General features: G+C 45.7%; 1 protein-coding gene across 3 annotated transcripts in view; it reads left to right on the top strand.

Moving 5' to 3' along the window:
- Positions 1 to 25,555, top strand: part of HAP1 (huntingtin associated protein 1) — a 505,788-nt gene that overhangs the window by 69,101 nt on the left and 411,132 nt on the right. For 2 of the 3 annotated variants that reach the window (XM_086924163.1, XM_086924164.1), the window contains exon 2: positions 15,482 to 15,646. The gene's annotated coding sequence lies outside the window, so the exon portion shown is untranslated. Of the gene's footprint in view, positions 1 to 15,410; positions 15,647 to 25,555 lie in introns of those variants that run through there. The other variant, XM_086924165.1, reaches the window with a different exon arrangement.

Raw genomic sequence — 25,555 nt, forward strand, 5'->3', positions numbered from 1 at the left:
AAGGAATTTTCCAATCCCTCGGCCAACTCCAACGACATCACCCCCTCTCAAGCCCTCTGCGACTCCCTAGCCTCATTCTTCCACAACAAGATTGCAGACATCCACAACAGCTTCGACAACCAACCCGGAGACCAACCCACCCAACCATCTGCTGAACATTCTCCCCCCGTGAACACCCTTAACGTCTGGAACCCAATCTCCACTGAGGACACAATCCGCCTGATGAATTCCATCCACTCAGGATCCCCCACAGACCCTTGCCCTCACCACATCTTCAACAAAGCAGACTCCGTCATAGCACCGCACCTCCGAGACGTCATCAACTGCTCCTTCAACTCCGCCACCTTCCCGGAAGACTGGAAACACGCTGAACTCACCGCCCTGCTGAAAAAACCCACAGCGGACCCCACCGAACTCAAAAATTACCGCCCCATTTCGCTCCTTCCATTCCCGGCCAAAGTCATCGAGAAAGCTGTCAACAACCAGCTCGCCGCTTTCCTCGAAGCCAACAAATCCCTCGACTCCTCACAATCTGGCTTCCGAGCAAAACACAGCACTGAGACCGCCCTCATCGCAGCAACAGACGACATTCGAACTCTACTGGACAATGGAGACACAGTCGCCCTCATCCTCCTCGACCTCTCTGCAGCATTCGACACAGTCTGCCACAGCACCCTCCTACAACGCCTCAACAACACCGGAATACAAGGAAAAGCACTTGAATGGATCACCTCGCTCCTCACCGGAAGAACCCAGAGAGTCCGCCTTCCACCATTCAAGTCCGAGGCTACTGAAGTCATCTGTGGTGTACCACAAGGATCCTCACTCAGCCCCACCCTGTTCAACGTATACATGAGCCCCCTCGCGGCCATCGCCCGCCAACACAACCTCAACATCATCTCTTACGCGGATGACACTCAACTAATCCTTTCTCTCACCAATGACCCCAGCACCGCCAAAACTAACCTACACGAAGGAATGAAAGAAGTTGCCGAATGGATGAAACAAAGCCGTCTGAAACTGAACTCAGACAAAACAGAAGTCCTCATCCTAGGTACATCCCCCTCTGCATGGGACGACTCTTGGTGGCCGGAAGCCCTTGGAAAAGCACCCATCCCGACAGACCACGCACGGAACCTAGGCGTCATCCTGGATTCTTCACTCTCAATGAACAGACAAGTCAGCGCCGTATCCTCATCCTGCTTCAACATTCTTCGCATGCTCAAAAAAACATTTCGCTGGATCCCCACCGAAACAAGGAAAACAGTCACCCATGCTCTGGTCACGAGCCGACTGGACTACGGAAACACCCTCTACGCAGGTACCACCGCTAAACTCCAGAAGAAACTCCAACGAATCCAAAACGCCTCAGCCAGGATCATATTGGACATCCCGCGCAACGAACACATCTCTGGTCACCTGAAAGACCTCCACTGGCTACCCGTCAATAAGAGAATCACTTTCCGACTGCTAACCCACGCACACAAGTCACTCTACGACATCGGACCAGAATGCCTCAACTCACGACTGTCCTTCTACACCCCCTCCCGCCAACTACGCTCTTCCAGCCAAGCCCTCGCCACTGTACCTCGCATCAACAAGACCACCATGGGAGGCAGATCCTTCTCACACCTGGCTGCTAAAACATGGAACTCACTCCCCGCTTACCTTCGCCTTACCCAGAACCACCTAGCATTCAGAAAGCAACTTAAAACGTGGATATTTGACAAGTAATCCTCCTCCCCTCTCTAAGCGCCTTGAGACCCTCTGGGTATGTAGTGCGCTATATAAATTCTCTGACTTGACTTGACTTGACTAGCTTGCTACTAGCTTTACAGCAAGCAACTGGCTGGCTGTAAGACAGTTGCTTGTTGTCATTACCCTAGATTGTTAAAGTTTGTCATTTTGCCAATGGAACATTGATGGCGGAAAATGCGGTGCTGTAGTCCAAAGTCCAATCGTATAAAGCAGTGTTTTGGAGGACAATGGTGTATTACACCTTCTATCCTTATGATATCACTGCATAGAAGTTGAAACAGCTAGACTTGCAGAGGACCAGTGCTCTAACTGGATTCTCCATTTTTAGAAAAGAGCTATATAGACACTGATTTCCTGGTATCACTTTAATAGAGGAGCAGAGGTGTAGTATAAGGACAATCTATCTCAAAACAGGAAATGCTTAGAGGAGGCTCCGGAGTGCTGTACTCTGCAGGCATTTAAACAGCACATAGATACTGATAAATTGGCTCTTGAGTCTACAAAAATCAATGCAAGACTCAAAATGGGACCTTATGATTGCATATTTGGACATAATGTGAAATCCCTTTAAAAGCACAAGTGGTTTTCATACAAAAGCTGTATCATAATTTTGTTGCCACAGTGACAGTAGCCGTTCATCATTACTGATGTTCGAGAACTTTAGAACTTTCAGGAGCTTGAAGTTCAATAACAGCAATAGCTATTATGGGAGATAATGAGCTAACTTTGCTGATCAAAATAACAATCCATGATGAGTTAATGCATTAGGAACAAAATGATGACAACAATACTTTCAGAGAATATAGCCTTATAGCCTGCGTATACCGGCCATTAAAGGCCAGCTCCAGCTTTAAAAGCCGAAGGTGAGGGCCTTTAACAGGGGTGTGGGACTTTAATGCCAGTATAGCACACCTACGGATGAGTCTAAGGCTATTAGAACATTCCGCCCCTAGAGGGCAAAATGTTCTAACAAATAAAAACAAAGGCCTCATAGATCCCGAGGGGAATTAAATCCCCTCGGGCTCTGTGAGTCCTTTGTTGACAGCAACAGCTCCGGGCTTCTACCGGCCATTAGAAGCCCAGAGCATTCCATTGTTTTGATGGAGCAAGGATTCACACGTGAAGCGACTTGCTTGTATTCATGAACCTCGAATAACGTTAATGGGTGTTAGATGTCTTGAGCTGTCCTCCAACAGTAAGGGCAAAGAGTGCGAGGGAATTTCAAGGAGCCCTGGAGGAGCACACAGAAGAGAAAGCAAAGAGACTGAGCCAAGATGGGGCTAGAGGCAAAATACTACTAGATGGGCTGCAGTGGAAAGGACATGAGAGTGCTAGGTAAGGCTCTGTCCGCTGATGCCATATAAGAATTATTTGTCAATCAGTTATGTGTTAGAGAGGCCGATAGAAGGAAACTCCGCTAGCTTCACAAGAGACGTCTGGATCACAAAGCTCGTGAGTGACAACAATTGCCAATGAGAAAAAGGCCAAAATAATTTCCTCTGAATAGAAAGAATCTTTGATTAATTCGAACCCCACTGTGATGTCTGTAAACTTGGATATACCGGGTGGTTGTGGACAAGTAATCAACATCATGGTCTGTGGACAATGATAGCCGCTGCCCTGCTGACTGTGTTTGACATGCATGTGAAGCGTAAGGTGACCAGAGTGTTAAAACCAAAAACAGGGACATTTTGCAAAAATAGATGGACTACAATTTTCCACCAACCGAGCGCACAGAATGATGACGCGCATCAGTATGGAATTACAGAAGAGGCACTAAGAAATTATATAAAATGCAATTTTTAAAGCCAGTGTCATGCTTGTTACTAAAATTGATTTCTTATAACCGCTGCTAATTATCCGTGCTTTGGAAAACATAAAAACGCACCTCCCTCTCTTTTCAGTCGACCCTCTCTAAAAACCGAGACATGAGCTTAATGTCCCAAAATCTGCAGGGACAGCGGGTATAAAACCGGGACTATACCTGCAAACCCGGGGCGCCTGGTCACCCCTGTGTAGCGGACACTGCAGCATGCAGATGTGTACATTTGCACAGGGTTGTACCGGGAAGGTGCAGTAAGACGGAATTTTCCAGGTGGTGCGGCAGCTATATTTGCAGACGTCTGATGTCTTAGAAAGTTTTAAAAAACTAGGATTGTGACACCTCCCAACGACCTAATCACTGGTAACCAGCCTATGCCAGAATGTCAACGTTCAGACTGTTAGTTGTGTTTCTCAAGCACCAAAGCACTTACACGATCAGGCAAAAAGAACATTTGAAAATGTTTGTGTTTATTGACAGCTGTACGAATTAAAGCATGTTCGGCCCCAAGGCTGGTTGGCCAGATGTACAAGACAGTGTTCACAAGGAACTCCTTTCAATTGAACGATATACAGTCCGCAACTAAAGTTGTTGCTCTGATTTAATCATAGTAAAGATTATTTTGATTCATTAATGACCCTATATTGAGTCACAGTATTAATCATATGCATTCCTTAAAAAGCCCACCAAAAACTTTTCATTAAGGGTATACCTAACTTCAGCCTAAGTGGGTAATTTTATTTTGCAGTTGTGGTCTGTATCACAGACATATTACTTAAACATGAATATGGAGATATTTACACCATTTTTTTTTTATATTTTCCACAAATAAAGTGATATTGTGACCCCAAGTGAAGTGACCATAACCTATTTTAGTGAGTTTTGTGTGACATGGGGGGAAAACTGAGACAGTTATTGGTGCGTTTTAAAAAGGACGCGCTTAATACAATATATAATAATTTAATCCAAGCTGTCTCTTCTGTATGTTGTCCACGGCTTTTCGACCCTCTCTAGATGCGGGGTCTCTTCAGGACTGTGTTTCTGGGGACAGTAGAGCACATACGCATGTCCATGTAGGATTCAGTATGTTAGTTGATGAAAGATGCAGGGAAGATATCCGGACAGCGTCCGTTGCGCCAGGGATAATAGGGATGCTCCCGAATGTAGGCTCCATGCAAGTATAATCACGCTTGTTGGAGTGACCCAATTGGTGTCAGTTTCCTTTCTCTCGATCGAGCAGCTTCCCTGAGATGTTATATCCAGTCAGACACAGGTGAGGTTTATAAATATTTATTAAGTATACATTCCTGCAGACCAAAAGCACGCTGCACCTTCATTTATTCCCTACTACAGATTAATATGTGCGCACGTTAACTATATATCTATGGTTCTAGATGTGTCTATCTCCAAACCCAGAAACTCTACATCACATACAGCGCACACTTTTGTATCAACTCCCTACATAGAAGGGAAGCCCTCAGTCAACATCCAGATGTTTGTGGAACGAATGCATCGTGTAGCTGCCATCTTCATGATCTTAGGTCAAGAAGGCAGCTCTGTGGGTTAATGCACCCTCTGCAGAGTTGGTTGTGTGTGGAAACTGCTAGTTACAAGGCTGAACCCCACAGGGACCAATTTACACATTTCACACGTTAATGTGAGTACCATGATTGGGGGTAGTAGCAGGTCTCTTACAAATCGACTGGACGCTCCGTATGCAACATTTTATACTACGCGAGCACTATAAGAGCATTATTACGATCATATGATATTTGAAGGGTGAGTGAGAAAGGGTTCAAAGACTGGCTGGGTGGAAAGCTCTAAGCTCTTCGGAGTCAGAGGGTGCCTGCTTTATTGATGCAATCAGGAAGTGGGCCTCGTGACAGTGCATATCTGATATCACATGTGATGTCTTTTATGGTGGAGGGTTTGCAAATAGTCTGAAGTTGTTAAGGCTCTACGGCTTGTGTGTCGAGGCCTTCTGTCTCAGTCCCGTGACTGCACCGTTTGCATTACCCCTCATTGCACTCACTCGATCTTTGTTGCAATCCCATCGTCCTGGGTCAAGAGCGCCTTTTTGCAGCCTCGGGTACCTTTCAGGGTCCTATATTGAAGGCATTGCTTAGAGCGCTGGTCTAGCTCCCAGAAGCAGTAGTGCGCTACATAACATGTCTATTGGAGAAGTGTGGCTCACTGGTTAGAGGAGGCAGACCTGGAAGCAGAGGTCAGCCCGGGACCAGGGTTCAATTCCCGGCTCGGCAGGGTCTTTAGTCCTAAAATGTCCATGGACTCGACAATTCTTGCTCCGGTGCCTACTCGATTCACGGGTTCACATTCTGCGACTCTGGGCAATAACTTGCTTAATCTCCACAACGGCCCCTCGCGGCGGGATGCCTGGCTTTCACCTTGCGGATACCCTGCCAGGGTTATCTCACAGGGGAATACCAGGAGGGTTCCCTAAGCAAGCGCTTAGAAACGGCTCGGTGATTTGCGCTATATAAATTCCTGTACATTTACATTTACATTTACATTATTGTATCAGGAGTATTCCCTGTTTTAAGACTGACTAGTTAAGACCCATTTGCTTAATAAAGCAAAGTACTCAAGAGGGATAGGGGCAGTAATGTAATTTGGAAGAACATCTCTATTTGGAACCATATTGAAACCACACAAAATTCCAATTTTAGGCAGGTAAAGAGGTAAAGGGGTTCCACCAGAATCATGCAGCATTCGTGTACGTAGGATCCTGGGTTCTATTGCGCCAGGAGGGTGCCTGACTGGCAGAAGGGTATGATTTTGTTAATAGCTTGTTTGTTTATTCATGATGTGGGGCAGTGCACTTCTGTATAAGAAACCAACAGACTTTCTATTAGCGAGCATGGTGTTTTCTGCACAAAATGGGTGTTGTGTTGACACAGTAAGTTTCACAGAATAGGCCCACCGTGGTGAATTCACTCACCAATTATTATACTTGTAACAGAGTGGGCCTATTTGATGAAGCACTTGGCACTGACATCAATACAGGAAGTCCGGCCACAGACCAGGAGGTGCCATATGAATTATAATGGCCGCTTCTGACACTCTGATCAAAGGAGCTACAAAGGTGTACATCTCCTTCTGGGAACTGAAACAAATTCTATATCTGCTTGCGTTCCCTGTTCACCCTACAATCATGAGAGGTACATTTAATGGTAGGCATAACATAGAACGCAAGAGGGCCAGTCAGGCCCATGAACAGGGCGGGGCTGAGCAGGAAAGGGAGCGGCCTCTAGTTGAGGGTCCTATACTTTGTATTGGTCATGTAATTGTGAATACAAATAATTCCTTGTATTCCAGTTGAGAGATGGATATTGGACATTTTGAAATGAAATGAAATGAAAAATTACACTTATATAGCGCATAACCACCCGGAGGCCTCGCAGCGTTAGTGTCAGACTTAATGTCAGTGATGAGGGATCTTATATGTATGTGCTGTAAATGTAATGAGATTTAAGGACATTGGAAGTAAAGACAAGAAATGCTAGAGGCCCCACCAGTGTCACGAGTCATTAAAAGGCCTCAAAGTGTGTTGCACGACAACTTGTGCTGTTGACCGTCTGAAGGAGGAGCTCTAAGAGAGGCATACCTGTTCACCGAGGAGCATCTGGGGGTGTTACGTTGAGCAGTTGTCCAACCCAGGACAAACAGAGTAAGGCCTTCAGTGATAGAAGGGCCTGTGATCTACTGCATCAACCCCAACTTGCCACCAGGTCACCCTCTTGTCACAAGAAGCTGGGAGGACGGTATGTTTTAAAGGAGCATTGGGACTACCAAAAGTGGCCTGGGGGTAAACGGCTGAGCTACAGAGAATGTCTACTCAGACTGGGTGAATCAACTACCGCCAGCAAAAGGTTACACCTTCCTCAGATGGCTTCACTCAGACCACTTACACCTTTGCTTGTCCTACCAGATCGTTTGAGCACCAACTGATGAGACTTGAATTAGTACCCACGCGGTTGGCAGTGACACTTGGCCAAGATTGCCTGCAGGCTAAAAGTGTAACAAATCAAACAGTCACTATCTCCTCAAGCTCGCTTGCTGCCCTTCTCTGTGTTGCAAGGTGAGGGAGTCAAGGTTTCAAGATTCTTAGCCGAAATGTATTTTTTATTTTATTTTTATTGTAGCAACATAAAAACATTTTAACAAGAAATGCCACCAATAGTAAACGGTTACCTAGTACAGAAGCAGTTGTCAGTCAGAATGGGGACGTGTAGACGAGGTTGTTAATTTGGTGGATGTTTAACATAGACAAGACAATACAGTCAAACAGACCATGTTTAGAGTGGGGCTTGTACCTGGTCTAGTAGTGACGCTGTTGTGTGGTCACTAGGCATCACCTGACACTAAGCGAACCGTAAGAGTAGGGGTCCCAGTATGTAGAAGGTCTGAAAGCTGCAAATAGAGGTTGGGGGTGACCAGGAGATTACGATTGGCTGAGAACTGGGTGATATACACCAAATATCTGCTCAGCATTGAGGAGAAGTCATTTGGGAAGGCACCAAAGGATCCTCCTAGGTGACTACAAACTCTCCCTCCACCGGGAAGCTAGCATGGCATTCTGTAAAGCTCTGAGGTTGCCACACACCCCATAGATTGCTGTCTGTGTGTGCCAGGTATTCAGTAGGCCTAGCACAAGTCTGCGTGGTACTATTGCCTGTTGCACAGCGGACAACATCCTTTCCATAAGGCTTGTTACGTCTGGAACCTCCACCGCCCAGGTAAGGGAAGCCGGTGACTCACAGGGGCTGGTAGGGGAACCGCACCCTGCTGAAATCTGCAGGCCCTGGCCTTTATGGCAATCTTGAGCCAGGACTGAAGCCGAATGTCAGGGTGCTGCAGGGAGGCTACACCCCACTGAGACAGACAGGGCCTGGCCATGGTGGAAGACATGTGCCAGGCCTGAAGCTGCAGACAAGAGTGTAGCAGGCATTAATGAAGGGGGCAACCAGGCGGTAATACAGGGGGGCGGATTACATTTTTACTGCTACAAGATAGCTCAGAGCTTCAAAACATTTGCGGTAGAGATATGTATGCAAGCAGCAAATCCAAGATTTGAATCGGTATTTGGCTGTCTCAACCTTTCATCCTTCTGATGGCTGGTGAAATGAGTACTGCTAATTTGGTAATAGTACCCACTGTATTTCCAGTACTAAGAAATGGAAAACCAGTGCATCAAGTGCTAGATCACAAACGAGTTACTATGACTAACCATCCCTCTTTCCCAGGCCAACACCGAGAGCCCCCCTTTGCCTTTTGACAGTCTGATACTTTCATCCACTCCACCCTAGCCCAGGTTGGTATCACAGAATGGCCATTAAATTGTTTTTATCCTGTCTGGCTGGTCCTTCTTTCTTGTCTCTCAGAGCTCCTCCCCCTCTGCCCTTTGGATTTGCCAGTAGGGTTCTGCACGGCTCAGTTTAGGCCGTCTCCTCTTCTTCCTCTGTGCCTCCTCATCTGCTGGTGTGATGTCACTTCCTTCAGCTTTTTTTGGCATCTTTATTCATAGGACACCTAAGTCTTTCATTTGTCACTTCCACTCGTCACCTCCGGACTCGGGCCTCTATCTGCCTCATGGACATCTGTCATTGGATGGCTCCCTGATCACTCATGCCAAACTCATCCAACACGGAAGTAATCTACTGTCCCGTCACGTTCACACGTGGATTGAGCCTGTATGACACGTTTCCCTACATATCCCAGCTCCAGCGCCCTCAGCCAGAATCCCCCCAGCGACTTTAACTCTACTGAGTGTGGAGACATCTATGACCAACACAGCCACTGCAACCAGATTTCTATCACTGAATATTTGAAAAATCCAAACACACATTCCCTTCCATTGTTTTGCTAGCTTAGACTTCGCAAACATTGGGCCTTATTTAGAGTTTAGGGGATGGGATACTCTGTCAAAATGTAATCGATATCCTATCTGCTGTATTACTCATTCTGTAAGCTTTAATATACTTGTAATATGGCGGATGGAATATATCCTATCTGCTGTATTACTCATGGCATATGCTATATTATACTTGTAATATAGCGGGTAGGATAGTTGCCACGTTGGTGACGGAGTTTCCCATTGATCACACTCTGATTAAAGCTCTTGGTGATGGTGACTGTTAACAATCTTCTGGTATGGCTCTCATAGTGTTTTATTATTATAATTATTCGCTTCTTTAGGACTCTTAGAAATAATGCAATAGGAATGTAGGAAGAGTTAGTCAATTCATTGGTTGTAGACAAGGGACATGGGAACTTCAGCCCAAAAATATGGCTTCACTTACAAGTTAATATTCAGAATTCATTAAACCCCAAATTGGGGCGGACCAGACAGCCGTAGTATCGGCAGTGATGAAATAAAGTCCCTTTGTGTCTCCTAACCAGCCTTTGCTACTACAAAAGCTGTTCTAGGGTGTCCAGCATAGGCAAAAGGGGTCTGGCCCTGTTTTCAGAATGACCACTGATTTTATAAATGAATTCGATTTGGAATTATTGCATGCACATTTATTTTACGTTGCAGACCTTAAAATGTCACATGGCTTCTGCCCTCCCAGACCGAAACTGGCGACTTATATTAAATAACAAGAAAGCGAAAATTTACAAAAGTATGGAGAACTGCTCTCTTTCCTTTTCTGCCAGAGCAAGAACAATGTCAATCCAAGTAAATAAGAAAAGCGCATCCATCCTTTCAGCTCCTTGAAGCTAACATTTCAATCCGCCCTTGCTTTATACTGTTGAGACTTTATAAGCACCTAATAATGTATTGCTCTTTCCTTTAACTATTATGAATCTCTAATGTACATCTTGTAAATGTAATCACACAACTGGTAAAGTGCTGTTATCCCCTTGGGTCTAGCTAGCGCTATATAAAACTCATAAATAAATCAATAAATGCAGCCCTAAGAGAGGCTCAGGGATCACCAATTTATAAGGAGACATGTCTGCCGGATCCCAGATGGGGCCAGAGTCGGGCTGGATAGGATCAGATCTCAGGACATGAATCCGTTGGGGGCAGGGAGGCTTCAAATGACAGCCAGGCATTCGTATAACCGCAGTGTGCAGGTGTGCACCTTCCAAAATACACCGGAACTCTGCACAGAGGGGGATTATGGTCCGGCATAGGGCCTCTCGCCTTACAAGAGGGGCCACTCGGAGGGAAACCCCACACTATAACCCTATAAGAAGTCAAAGACCCTGGTTGTTTAGCAAGAGCCCAGCTGAGTCACTCAAACCTACTGGAGGGCATATGCAGGACAGGTGAGGCTGGAAGGAAGAAGCCTCACGTGCTGTCGTAGGAAGGAACAACGTGCACCCGGAGCAGTTCTCTTAAAAGGGCCATCCAGTGTAGAGAAGAAAACAGCTGTCTCTTCGCCGAGTCATGCTTCTCTTGCAATAACCAACAATAGGCGTTATAGAATAATCCTTTGTTTGATGACGTCACTTGTGGGCCTGAGATCTACTGTGACATCATTCACTGGGAGGCCCCTTTAAAGATGTTGGCTTTGCAGAATCGGCCAGTACTTTTTATATGGGCAGTGTAACTTCTGATCTTTTACGTTTTTAGGTCTCGTGTAAGCCATCCCGTTAGGGATGCTTTGCGAGATTAAAGTAAGGGCTTTCAAAAGTGCACCCAAAATGCGGATTGGGTACAGTGCATGTGAGCACCACCATCCCCATTCCAGACACTTCCACTTCGTGCGGGCGCGCCGGGCTCCGCCGCCCACCCTTCCTTTGATCTCGCCGCAAGTTCTCACAGGCTCCTCTCCGTCCCCTTCCTTTAATGGCCCTCCCCCAGCAAAGAGCGCACATCGCTTCCTGCTTCCCTTCTGTACATCCATCCTTTCTTATCCATTTTAGATACTCATTCTTAGGCCCACTTTGACACAGTTAATATTTTTTTAATGAACCACGTTGCACATTATGTCTATGCTCTTTCTCCCTCATTAAACTCTTTTTATAGCAGCCTACAGCACCTGACTGAACTCGTATTTTCCTGTCACTATGTAGAGCGCTTCGGCGTCTGTGGCCATTAATTTCTGGGGGTTAACGTGGGTTATCGCGTTTCTGTGACTGCTTTTCTGACCTCAGTTACGAGTGCAACTCTAAATTATGCTAACATATTGCTGTGAGTTCTTGTTTACATGCCATGAAGCCGATGTGACATGGCAGGCCACGGCGTGAAACCAAATGAAGTATTATTTTTTTTAAATGAAACAAAGTGGAAGTGTTTTGTTTGAGCGCAAAGTTGCAAGATACAAGAACCGAATTAGGCGCATCGTTTTGAATCATGGCCACGAATTGCAGTCGGAAGGGTTTGAAAACTACTGGAAGAGCGAGATGTATAAAAATATACGGCTATGCCGCCAAACAGACGGGCATCCGTGAACTGCCTCGTCTGGGTTTTTGTAATGCCAGGCCCCACTCCCCCGATCTGTTAAGTGACAGAGGCCGTCCAGCCTTCGTGCTCAGCAGAGCGCAGGAGAGTGTGCCCCTGCTGTGGACTAATGGACGTCGCCTTTCATAGGAAAGCAGCCTTCGCCAGACCATATTTTTTTGAGCCAAAGCCACAGGAGTGCTTTCAGTCTTTTGCTATGCACATAAGAAGAGCCTGTGTCCTCCTCTCCCCCCCAGTACAGAGGATGTTCGCTAGTCTTCAAATCAAAGATATAGACCAGCTAGCAGAGATTTCCCATCAAGTCCAAGGACAAACCAACAATTTTTTAAATCACTTTCCATTTTAATCATTTTAGCCTACTTGTGTCCACATGTACTTTGATTTATTTTCTCTGTCAGAAGAGTTAGGAAAGAGAATGTAAAGTCTTGCGGGGTACCGACATGCACAATGTATAGGGGGCACACAGATACACACATCTGTGGTTGTACGCACATTGGCACTAAATTGCCCTCACTCCATCTATCGCCCTCACTCTATCTATCGCCCTCACTCTATATATCGCCCTCACTCTATCTATCGCCCTCACTCTATCTATCTATTGCCCTCACTCTATCTATCGCCCTCCCTCTATCTATCTATCGCCCTCACTCTATCTATCGCACTCACTCTATCTATCTATCGCCCTCCCTCTATCTATCTATCGTCCTCACTCTATCTATCGCACTCACTCTATCTATCCCATCACCACAGCTTTACTCAGCACCACCACAGAATCACTCAGGGGCACCACAGCATCACTATGCGCTACCACAGCATCACTCAGCGCCACCACAGCATCAATCTGTGCAACCATTCAACAACAACTAGTTCAAATATGTCCTCTCAATGTTTCAAGCTTTATTACAAATGTCACAAAAAGATGTTAATATTTCACTTCTGTTCTTGGATTTTTGTCACAATAAAATACACTGAACATAATCTTCACAAAAGTTATTTACAAAAGTTTAAGCTATTGCCATTATAAATTACAATAACTTTTAAGTATTAATTATTAAAAAAAATTAAAAGCCATAGTTATTTGTATTATCAATACATCTAAGTCACGTAAATACAACCCATATTGCATTACAAATGCTATAGGTGTCACATTTGCGAAAGTTAAAACTATTGGCATTGTAAATGACAAAGCTATTAATTTCGCTATTTTCAAAACCAACACATAAATAAAAAATGTGTCATTTACAATACCAATAGCTCAAACTTTCCTAATACGAGATCTATTGTATTGCAAATTCTTGTTATTATAGTTGTCGCTGGGGAAGAGGTCAGGCTCCTTTTCAGGACATTGTCAGGATGATTTCATGGTTCATTTGGTGTCCAGCTTGTGGTAATGTCATGCTTCTTCAAGGCCATTGTCATGCTTGTTCTGGAATACATGTCATGCTGATTGAGTGTGCACTTGTGACAACTGTGGGTCGCACGGTGCACATGCCTTCATATTTTAATTATTGAATCTGAACATTCTAGTTTATCAAACTTCTGTAAAATGTAAACTATAATTATAAAATTAAGTCAAAACGCTTTATAGAATCATTTTAGCAATATTTTAAAATCAGTGGACCGTTTACCTTATCATTTCTCATCTTAAAAAAACTTTTTTAATAATTCCCCCATTCGAATATGGAAAAAATGTCATCATTTCAGACGGTTTCATTACCGTAATGGGTATATTTTTACAATATTGTAATGGATCTAAGCAACAACAATTTGAATGGGTGCTTGAATTAATCTCAGCCACTGGCGCGCACTCCGGCTGCCCTCCAGACCCTTGTTTTTTGCCCACTACGCCATTTTGGACAGAGACCGCCGTATGCAAACAGGTTTGGTCCTATTCCAGTAGTTACTTTGTAAGCCATACGTCCAAGTCAGGTCCCCTCCAGGTGGGAACACAAGCACCCACAGACTGCTTTCAGCATGCTAAGGCCTCGTCAGTGAGGCGTGGGTTAAGCCCTGTTGACAGTGCTTAATTTGTAAAAAATATTAAGTGCCAGGGCTTTTGTCTAGAGGCCACTGCAGCCTCTATCAAGCCATTCCCCCTGCTGGTGCTGTCAATAACCGCACCACCAGAGCTACTAACCATCACATTCTGCAAGTGTGACAATTCAGATTATTCCACACCCCTAAAACTATAAAAAAAAATGGCTTGTGTGGCACTTATTCGCAATTTTTTAATCTTCACTGAATTAATAAATAACTGTTGTTTGTGCTCATCTCTATATTAGACAAATAGTGCCACCAAGTGGCAGACAGTCATAAGTGCCGATGTTGACAATTAGGTGCCGCCCACCGAAAACCACTGGCTCAAATTAAGCACTGCCTGTGGCACAGTGAGCATGAGCCGATGGCTAAGCAGACCCAATGCACTCTGTTGTTAACTGACATTGTTGTCCGACCGGTGGCGGTGGCTGCTGTTGGACCCTAGAGCACCTGACTGCTGGTTCTACAGCTGCTAGTTCAGCAGCTTCTCAGAGGTTTCTTGTTCTATGTCAGTGGTTTGTAGTGAAAGATAGGGACGAGAGCCTGTAGGTAGGGCCAATGGGTAGACAGTCTCTGGTTTGCTAGGACAGTCCTGGCTTTTCGCCATCTCTGCCTAAAAATGTCAGTCAATTTAGCATATCTCTGTTTTCAGAAAGGGTTGTCTGAACAGAGGGAGGCAGGCTTTCATGTGTTCCAGTCCAGAAGAAGCCAACACTTCCTAGCAGAAAGCAATTTGATTAACAGATGACACAGTGTGTACATTATAAGATGCATTTAATTCCTCTCAGTGCCTCTTTGTGTTTTCTATGCAAATCATTATAGCTCCCTTAACAGATGCAAATAGTAGGGGGACCCCCCGATGTTGGTGTTCACAGTCTGGTTATCTTGCCTATTGTGGCCTTTCGAAGGCCTGGTATTGCGTGGGCCTATAGGTGCAAACGAGGCAGAGGCGGTCAGGCTGGACGGGTGAGACGGTCCTCACCTGCGCACAGTTTGTACTTTGCATGTGACTAGGCAGGTGCCCCGGTCCTACCAGCCTTCGTCATGGCAGCAGGTGAATTCCAGATGGCAAGCGTGATTGTGGACAGAATGTGACCATGTGTTGAACCTGGGGGCAGGGGGTGGCATATGTGTTCAAAGTCTATGATGCACGAAGATCACTTCTAATTGTCAGAGTAAATCGGGCTTCTAGGTACTATATATATTGTAGGACCTATAAACCCCACCCCGACAAGAGAACACCGCGCCCTTAGTACAGGAGCCACCCGTGCCCGACGCCGAGGTGCTGCCGCGCGCTGGTAATGTATGCGTTGGCTCCTGTCCAGGGGAGGTGGGTGGGGGCCGGCTGGAGGGAGGAAGAACACGGAAGGAGAGCTCATGTTATGAATGGGCATGACGCGCTGACTCACAAACCTGTTTCTGTCTCTTCCCAGTCCCGTTCCTGATTGGAGGCCGGAAGGAGGCCCGCACCGTGCCCGCACCGTACCCGCAGGGCTCACTTTCAGAAGACGCCGGGCGCGGACTGGCCTGCATGGGATGACGTCTGTCAGTGGCACCGTCAGGGGCACCGGAACCGGCTGACATCTGTCCTGTAGACGGTGAGTACCTGCCTCCCTCCTTTCATCCAGTGCCTCTCGTGCTTAGAGTCTCGAAGCTGTTCGGAAGCGCGGAGAGCGCTGCAAAGCCAGTCACATCTAGGCGCTTTGCTATGCTACTTTGCTTAGCTTAGCTTATGGCATGGCGCTGCTAATTCTTTAATGCTAAAACCAAGCTGGGGTATCTTGAGTCCGGTGTATATGTTGGGATGAGGTATTCCAACCTCTTGCGGAGTTGTTTGTTATTAAGGATGTTGTCATTGTTGTGTTAGTCGCCTGCCTCCCTTGGGCGTACATTGGCACCCCATCACATACCCTGCAATGCCTCGTGGTTCCCTCTCTAAGCCACACATGACCATTTCTGTAGGGGGTGCAGTTCTTTTAGGATCCTCCTCAGGCCTCGTGCCACACTTGGGGAGGGGGTCGTTCCCAAGTACGGAGTTTCCCAGGGATGCGCCCCTTCAGGGTGTAGTGTACCCGCTTGTTAGAGGTGCAGTCTCACTCACATGGTCAAACCATCCTGGCCCAGGCAGACGTATCCCCCCAGCCATTTCTCACACCTGGGCAGATTGACAGCCAGGCCCTGTGGAGCAGACCACCAGACCGCTCTTCTTCCGCTAGGAGGGAATGCCAGAAGATGTTACGTAAAATAACAAAACATAGTGTGTGTTTGTACATTGCATCTTCACCCAGAGGTTTCTTGGCGCTATGTAACTTTCTTGCGACCTCGGGACCCTGAGTAGAGTCACTGGGCACTGAACCACCGACCACGAGGTCAAGGACAGCACAGATTCCTGCAGGTGTTATTACAGTTCCTAATACTCAATTTAATGGTTCTCGGTTTTCCGATCCCTGAAGGAAGGGAGGCCGACTTGGCCTTGCTGGTAATTAGATGTGTGACCTATACATCGCTTTAGTCCTCAGTGGTTATCTTTTAATTAACTTACTGAGCAATCCAGCTGACTAAAATGTTTTATTTCACATTAATCAATGACTTCAAAGTAGAGCTAATGAATCTTTTGATGTGGAATGGGGCCTGTGTTCCCAGACCAGGCCTTTCCTTTTCAGAACAGTTACCATGAAGTGCAGCCAATCATGCGTTGAGTTAAAGCAAACAACGACTACAAGTCCCAGCATGCACTATTTTGTTAAATTACATGGTAGAATTGGAAACCTAGTTTGCTGCCACATGGAGCGACTGAAAACCCTATTTGAATGCCATGAATTGAAATGAGTTTTATAGTACTGTGATTTTACCTTTGTACAGCAAGTATATGTGTATTATTTGCAAATAAAAGGCAGGTGGGCGCCGCAAAGGGTTCAAGGCAGTCAGTAGGTGAACTGAGTGGTAGCCGAGTTCTGAGAGTTGAAGTGAACAGTCTGTGATGCGTTGTTCATTAAAGAGGAGCATCTTCACCTCTTTCTTAAACCAGGAGGAAGGGATGAGCTGTGGTATCAAATGAATGACTGCAAGTTTCTAACAAGATTTGCTCCAAAGGACATGTTTTATTGAAACCTATTCATTTCACTGGCAAGGCTGGCGCCTGTGCCCTGACTTAGTTGGGCACAGTCTGAAACTGAGCCCCCTAGGCCTAGAGGTGCAGGGGCTCTGGGCGGAGTCAGTGTTGTCATTAATGGTGTCACTGGTGATGTCCTTTGTGATGTCAATATTTGTCTTTTTTTTAATCTCATCTGTGACATTATTTGTGAGATTATGAGCAGTGCACTAGTAGGGGTATGGTGTGTTGTATCTTACAATGACTGGTCAATTTCAGGACTCTAATCAGAAATGTCCTTTTGAAAGTGAAGTTTCATAGGGACTAAGTATCCTGTTTTTCAGTTTAGGGATAATGTATTATGGTTAGCACGAGGGCTATGCTCATGATTAGAGTAGAGAGGCGGTAATGCCATCTAAGGCTGCTTTGTAAGATAGCACTTGTACAATGTCGGTCACTACCATTGCAAAATGTAGTCTTATTTTGGGGTTCGAAGTGTTTTCGTTATCTTTCTGTAGAGTGACCTCGTGCCCATTACATTGATCCCTACAGTTTATTTTCCTGCCTTGTGGTTTGTGAACTTCTGTTGATGGTTTCTGAGCGGGTGCATTGGGTGAACTAGTTTTAAACACTATTTTTCAGGTTTTGTTATCCAATCAATTCAATTCAATTCAAAAACTTTATTCGATCATTTTTAAAAAATAATCATAAAAGTGCATACAGTACATCACATAACTTACAATTAACAAGTTAAATTTATAGACATTAAGTTACAAAAGACATACTGTTATCCAATCAATTTTCTTAAAATATTTAAAAGGTTAGTTCTTCAATGCCTTTCAAACACTTTTTTGTAATTCACAGTTTTCAAAAACTATTGAAAAGATTCCCCCAAACCAAAAAGCATTGGCAAAGCCTTTAGGTCTTGCCTTTCAAAGCGTTGGCCAACCTCTTGGTTTTGCCGATGTTGAACAGTATGCCGTAGCGCAATGAGGTATACATAGATCGCCATTCACATACATCACAATGTGGCCACCATGGCGAGGGGAGAGGGGCAAGGAGAAGCAGCACATAGGGGAGAGGGACTAAGAGAGCACATGTACTGCATGTACCCATGGGTTACAGCGTGGGTGACGCACAGGGGTCACATTAAAGCTCAGCTCATTTTGGGTTCGAGAGGACTTCGAACTGAGATAGATTCAGGCATTCGGCTCGAGCCTGGTTCGAGATTTCAGTGGCCCGCCCACCGCTAGATAGAAGTCATTCAATCAGAAAGATGTTTAATATACTGTACTTCAGGAAACAACCTGAGAAGCAGAATAAGTGAATAATAAGCAAGCAGATGAGATTGACAAGGAAAACAACCATTGAGAAGAAAGGGCTGACCCATGGCTCCACATTGAGTCCAGCTTTTTTTCTGCACAGGGTTCACAGACAGTCCACGGGTCCTGTAAGGACAGTCGAGAGTGCAGATATCAGGGATTCCAATGTCCATTCAGACTTGGTCACCTTAACCTATCACTCTTTATTTCAAGTTCAAAATGATGTCTGAGGACTAGTTTGGTTTAAAGTAACTGTACAGATATAACCATATTTGTGGAATCAATATTTAATCTATAGCTAATAACTCAAAGTCTACTGAACACACTTGCACCAAACACCCACTAAAAGGATCTATTCTCTTCTTTTAAGCTCCATCTGTGAGGTTAGCGGAAATCTGGATAGTTGGTTTCGCTCGATTAGGGAGCAAAAATAGTTTTGGGAGGATAATATATGTGCATCTCTAAAAGTGATTCCCCTCCTAATCTATTATCCTATAACTGACGTGCTTGAGCGTAAATTCACATGTGGATGCTAAGATGCTGCCAAATTTGGTGCAGATTCATCAAATGGGGCAGACATCTTTCGAGAAAACAAAAACAGCATTTCCTATTGCTAATCTTTGAACAATACCTTCTGCAGAGCTACTGCCCTTCTGTAATACCACTATCCTAAAATACTATCTATTGAGTAACGTAATGTTTTTTTCTGTTGTTTTCCAATCCTGATGGAGCTCCGTTGGATCCGCTCGGTGGCACGCATCATTTTAAAAATAACTGCATCATTTTTAAAACCATCAGAACCAGCACCCTCGCTTATCTTAAATCAGAAACTCTGTTGGTCCAAGAACAGACAATGCAGCGCACTCCTGGTAGTGCTCAAGTTGAAAGTTTACTCATGCTAGGGACAGGTCTGATCACGGGTGTCCACCATAGACAACATCTCAGGTTAAAGTGTGTACAAACCAAACAAAATAAACGAAGTACAAGAAAACGCGAAGAATACAGTGCCGAAAACGGTCGCCATATTAAAAGAGTAACAAGTCTTAACTTCAAATACATTTCAAATAAACAATACAAGCAACATTCAATATCATGCATGACAATTATTAAATCATAAAATCTGAAGATAACGAAGTCAGTCAAAGAAAAAACCCCCAAAATAACAAGAAATAACCCTCCCCTTGCAGACAAGGTCACCATCTATGGTGGTTCTTGGCACACTCGCAGCCGAAACACTATCAAACTGCAGACTAAAAAGTGTAAAAAAAAAAGAAAAAGCAATGCAGCAGTCATTTTACATCAATGCGGCCAGGATCAGGAAACATATTACTGTATCCAACGCTGCTCCAATTTCGGGAACAGCCGAAGAAGCATCTCTTGAAAGAAGTTTGTATCACAATGTAGGAACAGTACACATCCGCTCCTACAATCCCACTACCTCTCCTACCGCTCATGTAGTGTATACTTGCCTCTGATACTGTACAGCGCTCCTCTGCCTTTTGGCTAGGTTTGCACTATAGAAATACCACATACCATACATACCTCGTGCCTTCATGAGTCGCTGGTGATTTTAACAAACCACAGATGTTATCAAGACTAAGTCAATGGGAATGATTCTGTTGGTTTAGGAGTGATGCAAAGCTCAGTATGCAACACTGGCATTCAACTATGTGACAGATTTATCACACTAATGCATACCTATTGTGAATGACGTACCTGCCTTCCAGGTTACGTGAAAGATGGCAGTTCATTTATCACGGGTTTTCCAAGGATTTATGGAACCTTGTCAAATACCATTGTAACCATTGCCCCTGCATATCAAGTTATAGTTAAGGTTGTTATGTCCAGACTGATACTCTCTGCTGATAGTGCCACAGGTGACCACCTCAATGTCCTTATGATAGAACGGTCCAATTTGGTGACGGGTGCCTTGGGATATGAGCAGTCCGCATGTCGAAGATAAGAAGGCCAGTGCAACCTTGAGACATGTGCCTTATAGGATATCTCATCTTGTTGCCTTATTGAGTTTGCCCTTGAACCTGTTAGCTATTTTTGCATTATACAAATACATACATACATTCTTGTACCAGTGGCAGCAGCAAAAGTTGGTAACAGGAACAAATAAAATATATAAAATAAGCCAATGTCAAGATAATTATGTGCTCACTAGACATAAATAGACATGGCAGTGGGGACGAAGCATGTCTTCTCATGCTAACCTAGAGTCTATAGGAGTCTATAGGCGTTCAGGAAAGGCCTAAAACCCCATTTCTTTAACATCACTGCCTAGCGGATGTCCCTCTAGACTGGATATAATGTGATCTGTCACCCTTCTCTCTCGCGCCAGGATACTATCTTTTTAGTAACAGAGCGCGCTATAAAAGCCTCTATAATAATAATAATAATAATATAGGTGCTCCTGAGCTTCATCAAATTGCGCCGCCCGTCCTCTCCCTGGAGTAGGATTTTGTCATCTGCACTTACAGGTTATCTGATGATGTGTGATCTCACTGAGGGAAGGATTAACTCTTGAAAAAGGTGGAACTTCTCATGCACACTTAATTATAGGAGTTAGCCTGTTTCTAATGGCTCCCAAGTTCAGTAAGTGAACTAAGTGTAGGGTTAACTGATACATTAGATTCATCTTTCATATGAATCATGCGCTTGGTGGAAGCTTGGTATGAATTTATAGGTGAAGTGTTGAGTGTCTCATGAGCTTTATGTTCACAAGTTTGAAATCATGGTAACCTTAATAAATAGTGGTTGAGTACCAAAAAACAAACACGCATGGTAGGTTTTACGCAGGCGGGTAGCAGGGAAACTGCCTGCTCAAGTCTCCACCTGTTGCACAGGCTGTGGGCCTTCCATAATCAGGGCCATATCTGCCTGGCTGCATCCTGATGCTTGCTGTGTATGCATAACTGCAGGAAGTCACTTCTGGGAATTTTATCCCATGCCTTTGATAACTCTGCAAAGTCCTTGATATTTGCAATTCTGTGTTTGAAATTGTAGTAGAAAAATCTTAGAAAATTGGTTTTGTAAGAGAATGAACCCACAAATCAACTTTTTGCAGATTGGGTTACTATCAGAATAAGTAAACATCCCGATTGTCTAGAAAATACTTAAACCATCTTTCTAGTTAAAAAAAAAAAATCCTGGAAAAAATGTTTCACATTTACTTTATGAGGGTGAATTTGATTGAACAAATTTGTCAGAGATGCAAGTGAGAGAAAAATATGAAACAAGTCACAAATCAGTGGCAGTTGGAAATTATGAAATTTGCTTGTGCACACCCTGGAACTACAATGTCATACATACATCACAACTACACCCCCATATTAATCCTTGAATATTCTATCTGCTTTTTCTTAGAGCGCACATCCATACTTGACCCCTCTCTTACAGCGAGCCCCAAGAAGTGGACTTTTTCAAATGGATGTTTGTGCACTTGTCCTCTTCTGTGTCTCAGTTACAGATATCTTCTCCCATGTGAGGCGTCGTAGGGTTCATGTCGTACACACCTACTGGGCAATGTGTGTCTTGGAGGGCTGGAGTTTAGAATTTTGAACATACATTAATCTGCCACCATTTGCCCCAGTTTAGTATTTGCCGACTACGATAAACCCAAGTTATAGAAACAACCCACAGCTTGAAAATGTTACTATAAGTTCAGATAGTCAGGTCTGCCTTTGAGCTCAGCAGGGCGCTTAGACGCCCCCGGATTGTTTATAGAATTCTAATAGTTTATCCGCAGCAGAGAAATAAAAACATGTGGAAACAGCTGCTGGGCCTTAATTTCAAAAGAAAACCCACAAGGAAAAGAATTACAAGGCAGCTTTGACAGCAGGCAGAGCAGTACAAAGAATGTAAATATTAATGGATCTACTCTTTTCCCCAATGGGACATTCGCAAGTCAGCCCATCCCAGAATGCTTTGCGGCCTGGCCTTGCACTCCCCGCTCTAGATGAGCTCGTGCCACTAGACGCTCGCGCCTCCAGCCAGAGCCGTCCTTGTGCGCGCGCCGAGGCTGGCTCGTCTGCGCCCTAAATGAATTGTATCGACATTTCCATTCTTCGTCCATAATGCGCTGCGTTTATCTCTCAGATCGTTCTCCCGTCTGCGTCTGGGATCTCTTCCAGGGCTCCCGCCGCAGCAGTCCTGCCCCAGGCCACTTTAGAAAATGAAAACGGACATCCTGGCGCGGAGCGGAGTGCCTGGTATTACCGATGCTGCTCTCTGTTGATGCAGTAGCAGCTACTCGAGGGGGTTGGATCATTGGGTTGGATCCAGGGCCGAATGAGAACACAAATCAGCCCTGGCAATTTTAACAGGGCTGGCCTCTGGGTGGAGGTTGGGGGGGAGGTGGTAGACGAGCATAGCTGCCAAGGTTTCAGATTGCTATGTGTGACAGTTTCATCATTTCAGTGTAATTATGAGTGACATTTCAACAACTATGAGTGACACTTTCTCGCTAGCAAAATCAAGCAATGAAGACGAGGGAATCATGTAAATATCGGAAACTACTTCCATTTGAGTATAGCTGCTAATGTTTCAGATTGATTATGTGTGACATTTTCATGGATTCAGTGGATTTAAGAGAGTCTGGCAACAACTAAATATGTAATACAGAGTGGCACTTTCTTGCGACCAAAATCATGGAATGAAGTCATAGGAAATAGACAAATACCAGAAATTAACCTCATTTGAGCAACAAGGATGTCGAACTCTGCAGCAGGTGCTTTTAAAGCTATTACTTACTTTCTAAACAATCAGCACCCTCCACCCCAGGTTCTGAAGTACCACAATGCAGCACCCCTGAGTCAGGGCGTGATCCCCTAACGTCTGCCTCCACCCCTCCTAAGCAGCAAGAGCACAGTGCAAAGACTCTCAAGTACAGTGCGCCGGGCCACAGAATGAGCCCCAGGAGACAGAGCCCCCACCTGACTTCTGGTCCCATGGAAAAAGACCCGGCACTTCTGGATCTGTACGATAATTCCTGATTGCAGGTGCTAAACTCTTAAAAGCAGGAATTTCTTAGATTCCAGCTCCTTGGTACCTCTGCACCAAGTTCCGTCTAACTTATAGGCTGGCTCTTCTTGTTACTTTGCACGCTTTTATAACTTGCACGCATGCCACTTTTCCTCCTCTAATGTGTTTGCTATCTTTTGTACTTTACTTGCTCACGATTGTCACATTTGCCTTATGTAACACGTTTACTTTTTGTGTAATTAGTTGTCTCTCATAATTTTCTCCTTATGTATCAGTACTGTCTGTTCCTATAATTGTGGAGCGCTCTGACACGTAACTGTTCACGTGAAGAATAACATAAAAATAAATAAAAACCTAATGAAACCGGCGTCCCGTGCACAGCGTGGACACTGACTGTGACACTTACTTATGTTAGTGATGATCTGCTGCTGCCCACCCAGGCAGCCACAATGTGCACTGGCCACTCGGACTCTGCCAGTGCCTGCTTCATGAGGCTGCTCCAGTCGACGCGCCGACAACGGACACACTCCTCGGCCGCCGCCGGGCCCTGGGCCCCTGGCCTGGCGCGGTCACACTCGCAGTCCTCCTCTTGGTGGCCAGAGAGCAGAGTCTGTTGCCAGCTCTGCTGAGCTGTCAGGGGGTGGTCAAGGTGCGGCCTGCAGCACAGTTTAGCGGGGTGCAGGCGGGCGGCCATGGTCATTAAGAGAGACAGCGTCTCGTGCGCAGCCTGCACTCTAATCTCCCGCCGCTTCTGCACTTGACTTAGTTCCTCCGGACGTGACGGCACTACCGCGGCCGGCACATCCGGATTTTATCCCGGCCCCCTAGTGCGCCACACGGTGATTGACAGCTCTGAGCATCGACTCAGAGAGCAGCGCGGCCCCCCTGCAGACACTGTAAGGAGTCTGAGAGTAGCCGCGCCGGCGCCGCACCATTATTTGTGCATGACCAGGGCAACACAGGAGTCGGACAGCAGGCAGCTCCTGGGCAGAGACCAAGATACATTGTAGCGCGCCGCAGCCGTTCTACTGTCTCTGCAGTTAACTGTTTAGGCCCTCGGGCTGAGCAGAGCACCTCAGAACAGCAGAGAGAGCCCGGGCACAGGAGCGCCGCTGGCGCGCCTGGCACAGGTCAAAAATGCGTGACAATGCATTTCAGTGCGGTGATGCGGATCACCGCACTGAAATGCGTGAGCGTCACACCGGTTGCGTGACGCTTGGCAGGACTGGACGAGGGTGCAAGTGTGAAGCACTGGTGCTTAACTAAACCGGTCACAAGCACTGCTGCTTTTGTTACTGGGGGCCAACATTGCAGCACTGCTGCAAAACCAGCCCCCACAGCTCCAAACTGGCCCCCGCCCTTCCAGCCTCCCAGGGAAATGCCCGATGCCTCCTATGGCCAGTCCGGCCAGGGGCGCAACTAGACCCAAACTTCGGGAAGTGGGAGGAGGGCTAAGACTCCCAGCCAGGGCTGGCACGGTGCAACAGTATTTTTTGGCACCCCTCCCCGTGTCCTTCTTCTCCATGAATTCCCTCACTACCACTCGCCAACAATGTACCTCATCTCCCTATAGCCACTTTCTAATGTAATGTAATGGTGTGTTGTAAAGCGCATGTATCACCCTGCGATGGGGTATCTCAGCGCTGTAGACCGCTGGGGAACCCATCCTGGCTTTCCCTGTGAGATGGTCCCTGCTGGGTATCTCCAAGGTGAAACTAGGCATCCCCGGCGTTTGTTGGGTGCCGTTGTGGAGATGAGGCAAGCTAATGCCCAGAGTTGCCGAGTGTGATCCCTGGTTAGAGTAGGCACAGAGGCGAGAATTATCGAGTCCGCTGACCCTGGTCCACGACCCTGCGGCGTCTGGAATTGAACCCTGGTCCTGGGCCGTCCTCTGCTTCCGGGTCTGCCGCCTCTAACCAGTGAGCCGCACCACTCCACATTTAATTGTTTTTATAGGGCTATTCGTAGTTTAATCACACTCAGTTCTGTGATTTGCATGGTACACATTCTTTGTAGCAGTCACATTAACCCTCTGTGTTGTGTGGGTGACAGGAGTGCATGGTGAGCGATGCAGCAGTGTGAGAGGAGTGACTGCAGGGTGAGTG

The sequence above is a fragment of the Lissotriton vulgaris genome, chromosome 5 (assembly GCF_964263255.1).
Source record: "Lissotriton vulgaris chromosome 5, aLisVul1.2, whole genome shotgun sequence".
In the NCBI taxonomy this organism is placed as follows: Eukaryota; Metazoa; Chordata; class Amphibia; order Caudata; family Salamandridae; genus Lissotriton; species Lissotriton vulgaris.